This window comes from Wasmannia auropunctata, unplaced genomic scaffold, assembly GCF_000956235.1.
Source record: "Wasmannia auropunctata unplaced genomic scaffold, wasmannia.A_1.0 LD335981.1, whole genome shotgun sequence".
Lineage (NCBI taxonomy): Eukaryota > Metazoa > Arthropoda > Insecta > Hymenoptera > Formicidae > Wasmannia > Wasmannia auropunctata.
The window spans coordinates 387,643-395,129 of record NW_012026909.1 but is presented as its reverse complement, the minus strand read 5'-3'; positions in this window follow the sequence as shown (position 1 = coordinate 395,129).

The following is a 7,487-nucleotide window of genomic DNA, read 5'->3' as shown; positions in this document are numbered from 1 at the left end:
AATATCTCATTAGAAGGTTTTGACACACAGTCCAATCTCAAAATCGAGAGCTCCCAAAAAAAAACGGGCGAAAATATCTTTTTTTCGGTTACTCTTTGAATCAATCATCGTCAAATTTGAGTAATGCTAACAATTCATTTCTTGAATGGTGAATTAATTATTAACGGCTCTTCGCCATTATATTTAAAGCGATATAACAGTTAGATGCTAATTCCTTGATCTCTCCTACGTACGTGATCGCCACGTTCTCCGATTGGTTTTGAATTATTCCGCGATTAATACGGATCCTCGCGGTTTTGTTCGGGACGGGATTTCAACGCGAAGGTGGGATTCCCATCGAGCGCAGAATCAATTCTGGAACGCGCGAGGAAAAAAAGATCGCTCTTCCGTCCAGCTCCCTTTTTCGCTCCCGGCGGCTCCAACATTGACTCTAATTTACAGAAACGCGATCGCGCACTACGGCACGCGATGAAGATGGTTTCGTGTTTCTTGCACCTGTGAACACCAGCAGTGAGTACTGCAGCCGCCATCGCGTATGTATACGCTCCAGGAATGCGTCGGGTTAACTATACACGGTGTGCCGGACTTGTACGCGACTGTGGATATGTATTCTCTAAAAGTGAATCAGTGAAATCATCACTGATTGCCAATGTATATCATTTTTCAATGTAATCTTTATATACAATTGTGATAAACAGTGACTATTTCAATGTCGTTCCAGCGATAATATACTGATTGTGAGTCAAACAGTGAATTTCAGTGATATTCACTGTTTGACTTGTCAGTATATATTATCGCTGAGCCGACATTGAAATAGTCACTTATCACTTATCACAGTTACAAGAATTCCATTGAAAAACGATGTACACTGACAATCAATGATGATTCCACTGATTCACTTTTAGAGAGTAGAGCTTGCGATAAAGTGCGATAGGTGTATATGTAAGCAGAATTATTCTCAAAAACATGGAATAGAAAAAAAAGTTAATTACATAACAATTATATAGTAATTATTCACTGTTAAATCTAGAGTGTCAAATTCAACCTTATTTAAATCGCTCCTGCTCCTACTTAGGCCCATTTTCATAATATATGGTTAACGAAAAAGTTTACACTGTTAAATCTATAGTGTCAAACTGAATCTTATTTAAGTCGCTACTGCTCTTACTTAATAAATAGTTCTTTTTTACTAAAATAATGGAGTTAAATAATTTAAAACAGTTCAAATTTAACTCAAATTTGGGTTAAATTCCATTGTTTTATTTAAAAATAACTATATTGTTTTAGTTCAAAATAACTATTTAATAAGTAGGAGCAGTTGCGACTTAAATAAGGTTTAGTTTGACAATATAAATTTAACAGTATAAGTTAACTAAAACTTGAACGTTAATTAAAACACGCTTCCATAAGCTTATAATCAAATAAACTAAAGGTTATATACGTGTATATCAGTTGAATTATAATATCAAGTTAACTGGTTGGTTAAGTCCTAATCAAACATCGTTAAACAATAAACTTCTTGATAATTTTTAATCTTTAGGTAACCATACATTGTGAAAATGGCCTTAATAAATAGTTACTTTTAACTAAAACAATATATAGTATTTTTAAATAAAACAATGGAATTTAACCTACATTTGGGTTAAATTTGAACTGTTTTAAATTATTTAACTCCATTGTTTTATAGTAAAAAATAACTATTTATTAAGTAGGAGCAGTAACGACTTAAATAAGGTTCAGTTTGACTATAAATTTAACAGTGTTGCTGCAATCTTTCTCCGTCCGATTAAAATTTCTAATTCGATTCTGATCAAGAATCAGATTTGAAATCAAAGGGAATGACAATCTTTCTTGCGAAAGCACTTTTCAATCGTGAACAATCAAATTGAAAAAATACGTCTTATGGATCTAAACTAGCAATCAATAAATCAAATTTCTCGAATACAAAATAGATTTCTCGATCTTTTTATTCGAGTCTTAATCGCGCCAGTGATAGTGAATTCAATGAGGAATAGGTATAGAATTAATCTCTCGAAAAGAATTATCATTTTAAATTCATCGATTTCAGATGTCTGTGGAAACTCTCAAAAGTATCATAAATTCTGTGAACTACGTAGACGCTGGGTTTTATTGAGTCGTAGTTCCCCTCGACAAAATGTTTCTCTCCCGCGAAATCTGTACCGCGGCGCAGATTCTTGCCGCCGCGGAACGCGCCGGCGGCGATCCGCCGGGTGAACGTTCGAGACACCTTATGTATTCCAACGTCCAGATGTTGGCGCGTAAGGGGGGGAAAAAAAAGAGGTAGCCGCACGTCGGACTCGTTACGCGTTCCAGCGCAAATGGATATTAATTGCCGAGGCCATTGGAGAACTTGTCGGATTAACCCTTACATGAATATGCACGATGTCCTAAAGGACAAGGAAGCGGTCCTGTCGTATAAGTTTCGCCGCGGTATATCGTCCAAGTTGGAATTAATACGCGCGTCGTCTCGCGTGCACGTCTCGCGCACTCTGTGTCCCCAATTAAGTCGCGCGCGCGCGCGCGATGCTCGGAGAATCGATAATTCTCCGATATACATCGCAGCGCGGGATCGAGCAAATTATATTTGTAAACGTTATATATACACAGCCACTTATTTTATAAGCGCTGAAATGTCTCCCACTTTTTTTTGTGCATCTTTTCCTCTTTCCTAAAGTGACTTTTTATATCCTCTCAAAAATATGATGTAAATTAAGAGAATAAAAGAAAAATCGTGTTTTACGAAGGATCGTAACAAACTGAAACGCAATTCGAAGATTCAATTACGACGAGATACGGGGGATCGATATTTTCATTAACTGTGTCAAATAAACCATCAAGTGTCGGATATATGCATTGCGCGGCGGTGAGCGAGAGGCCGAGCTTGTGCAATTTACTGCGATAGCGCGCTGCTGTTCGGCGAGTCAATGCTAGGACCTTGTCCTTCACGTGCGCGCGTATATTATTACAGCATGCACGTGCGCATCGGAAGACTGTATCAGTGGAACGGAGATGGCGAGGAGAGAAAAAAAGATGCAATAATTAAGCTGCATTATCGCGCGTCTTCCAGCATTTGAGAGTGCCTACCAGTTTTAAATCATCCCGCCTTCCGTTACGTTATTTAGGTATCTCTATGTAAATCTTACTCCTTTATATTTCGTGACGTTATAGTAGTAAAGTCGTAAAAGTGAGAAAATAATTATATATACATATATGTATATGATTTTAATTTCGATTGATTAATTAAAATCATACGAGATATAAATTAGCAATAACTGACTAGCGATACTTCGGGAAAAAATATCTGGAAATTCGATTCGTTAATTATTCTTCTTCAAAAGAAATCTGCGTAAATAACAGTAATATATAAGCAATTAATAAAAAAATCGATAAGAGACTTAACGGAATCATAACTGACGCAGTTAATGGAAATATCGAACCTATATATATTCCTCGTAATCGAATCTTCCAATTGTATTTCAGTCCGTTATAATTCTCAACCCTTGTGAAACACGAGCTTCATATATATATATATATATATATATGCATCATATTTTGAAGACATAAAAGTGGTGAATGTCGAAAGTTTATCACATTTACATTCGATGCTTGGTAAGAGCGTCGTAAATAAAGTGCCGACTCGCGGAATCGCTAAAAGTGCGTCTTCAGCGCATCAGCTTGCTCGCTCACTCTTTTCTTCTTTCTTTCTTTCTTTCCCTCCCATATATTTTTGTTAGTCAGCTCGGTGGAATAAGATCGGGGATACTCTAAGCCTCGTCCATACGTGTTCCAGGCGATTCACTCGGTTTGCAGATAGACGAAGTTATTTGATATTAAGGAGGGATAAATCCCTAATTAAGACCGTCGACAAAGTCCGACGTGCGCTCTCGTCTATCGATCCGGAAGCTCGATTTTGAATATTGCGCGAATATCGAATGATCGGTGCGGATCGACTGCGCCGAGATCAGTGAGATATAATGTGTATATCTCACTGGCCGAGATGAGTTTCTTAGCTTCTCCAATTACAGCTGTACAGCGGAAGCTGCATAGTCGAAAGTAACATTGCTATTATTCAAGCAAATTTCATTTCTCATTCCAAGAAATAATTACAGTTAATGTTAATAATTTGAATAAAAATCGCGGTCACATTTTTTTAATTGAATTATTAACGAATCATAAATTTTCCCGATAAAAAAAATCGTTAATAATTCTTAAATAATAAGCAATTAAGAACGACAAGCTATTTGCAAGTTGCTTTTTAGACTTTTAAACTTTAAGAGTTAAAATAAGCAACAATTTTATATTTTTAAATACATCGTTTTATACTTTTAAAACAAATTTTAACAGAATTGCAAAAAATTACAGCGCTTTCGGGAAAATTTGGAATTTAGAATTATATTTCGTATTTTTTTAATTTTTTTTTTTCGTTTAATAATAAATTGGTAATACAATAGGTTCTTAAATCACAGACACGCTGCGTGCCAAATCAGGTTCATCTTGGTTGAAAAAAAAAAACTCTCAAGAGGAAATTCAAGAGAGAAAAGAGTGTCTCTTTTGTTTTATAAAGTACAAAATATTCTCCTAGTCTGCAAAATCTGAGATATTTATTACCTAGCTTTTACAGAAAAAACATTTTACTCCTGATGGATATCCTTAGGCGAACACAAAGCTCGATTCTGAAATTATCAAAGGATGCGCGCATTGTCTAACGTCGATGTTATAGAAACACTTCCTACACAAGAACGAAGTAAACGCAGTGTCAATGTAGAAACACTTCCTATATACAGAACAATGCAGTCAATGCAGCCCGCTGTCAATTTAGAGACATTTCCTACATTACGATGTCCTACCAGGTATAAGGCACTTTAAAACGAACACCTCGTAACATCCTCGGAGGAAAGATCGAGTGGAGGGGGCGCGAGGTGCTGCTTAAAGATAGATAAATCAAGTAAACGACTTCACGCGAACGATACATCGTTTCCCCGCAGAAGTCAGATGTTAGAACTTCATCGGTTTCGCTGTGACAAAAATAGTAAATCTGAGGCGTCGCGCGTCGCGACGTTGGAAAAGCTATAGACAGAGGACTATCGGGGCACTTTCGCGAAACGCATCGTGGAAAGCGCGGGAAAAGTCATGATATTTTCCGCCGGGGACAAGCGAGGGGAGGGAGGAGAGAGGGTGGCGGGGGAGAGGGAGCGGAAAAAACGCCGCCGTAAATATACGCCGGGCGTATACGATAAATATAGACAGTGTCGTTACACAAATATTGTTATAGCGTGGATTCTCTTTTTTTTTTTCATCGTCCGATTTTCTCATGCCGCGGCGAAAGAGAGCTGCGAATTTAATTCATTCGTTATAAAGTGCCAATATTGGAATATCCGACGTTATCGACGTTGCTCCTTTTGTCCCGCGCGCGTATTTTACATTTTTTAACACACACCTTTAGCAAATAATCAGCGAAGGAAAAAAAAATAGGACGTTTGACTTTTGACCTTTTTCTTTTTTATTTTTATTTTAGCGAGATCCAATAGGAAAAAAAATTAAACATACGTCATAACTCTCTCCTTCCGCGTTGAAAAGTTGCAGGCCGGGAGCCACGCGCGCGAGAGATATAATGGACCGTAACAGAATATAACATAATAGAATAATTTTCGTGTTATCCAAACGTGAATATGCAAGCGTACGTATATAATAGATAAAAATTTACATACTGCCGCGTATCTATATATTTTACACGTACATTACGCGTTATCAGAAATAAATATGTTCCGCAAAATGTGCATATAATGTATCTATAATACAATTACGCTTATCCGATTACGTACAGCGTTAATCTTAACGAGAAACGTTTTCGAGCGACGTTTTCGAGCTTCGCCGTTTCGACCGCGCTTGGAGCGTGATTTATTGCCATTCTCCCGTGAGAAAGAGAGAAGGAAAGGGGAGGGGGGAAGAGGCGGAGGGATCGTATACGCTTTTCAGACGCCGAGACGAGCTCGAGTCGCGCACTCGACGACGCTGCGACCGTGACTTTTTCACGCGAGTGTTTTCGTTTGTTGCCTGACGACGGGCGGAAGGGGAAGAAAAAAAACGGTAGCCGGGGAGGGGGAGGCTCTTGCTAAGCGTCGAAAAGGGCAAACGAGTTTCCTACGAGGTTCGCTCTCACCTAGCGGGAATACACCTCGCGCGCGGCGCGGGTGATCGCGAGATTGCCGCAACTCGTCGCTCCACTTTCTACCGGGACATCGTTTAAGCGCGCGCGCGCGCGCGCCCGGAGGCTTCGCTAGAGCGATAACGCTATCTAAATACGCTGCGCATTCGTGGTGGCTAACGACAGCGACGAAAATTTTTTCCGCGGGCACCGGAAACGACCGGATAGAGCGATAAAGATGCGAAATGACCGATTTTCCAGGATTTTACCTGCCGGAGTACATTCGAGGGGAAGGGGGGAGAAAGAAGTGGAGGGAGTTGGAGTCAAATGTAAAGATAGGTATACCTTTTCGCGAAAAAGAAAAACACGCGCGACTTCCGCAAAATCTACCAAAGAAACGAACTGTATATATACGATTGTGCGATTGTGGTACGTACATTTGTGTGTGCACGGTTTATATACGTGTGCATTGTTGTATTAATCAGCAAAAATTAATGTCATAAATTAACCGCGAAAAGCTTGCATCATTTATTCGCTGAAAATTTCACTCTCTCCTCCCGTGCACATTCTCCGAGCTCGTCCATTCTGATATATACAACTAATTAATGCAGGCTTTCGACGAATTTACTTGACTCTCATTTGGCAAACATTGTTTACCGTCAATGCTGCCACAGCTTTAGAAGAATATTATCAATTAACTCTTTATAATCAGCTTACATCTAACGTCAGTTGCAGAGCCAGATTTCGTTCTCTTTCCGAAACACCTATTAAAACTGCCACGTAACATGAATGACACTTAATTCCGCGAAAAACCGCGAGGAAGTCGAAAAAGAGTCTTTCACAATTCACATTTTTGTCATAAAATCTCTTTTTTTTTTGCCGTCGAAGGACGGGACTTGCGAAAGTTCGGTGTCACTCGCATTTGAATGACGCAGCAGATGTAAAAAATGTAACGTAAGGAAAATTCATTCATGTACAAACGTGGCAGGCAGGCAATGTGTTAAGACTTGCAAATTTCAGCGGAGCGAGCGACTCTGTTTTGCGCGCAATCAGCTGCTCGCTCCGGAAAAGGATAGGATATAGGAGTAGGCGCGAAGGCGGGTCGAAAGTGGAAGAGAGAGAATAAGTATCGGTATAGAGGAGATTCGCGTGTAGCTTCACTTACCAGACGACGCCGAAGGCCCCGTAACCGATGGGTCGGTCCGGCTGGACGGGATCCTGGGCGGGCGGCGGGGGCGGGGGCGCGGGGGCCGCAGGGTGGTAGTAAGTGGGGGGCGCCGCCTGGGCCGCGGCCGCGGCGGCGGCGGCGGCGGCGAGGACC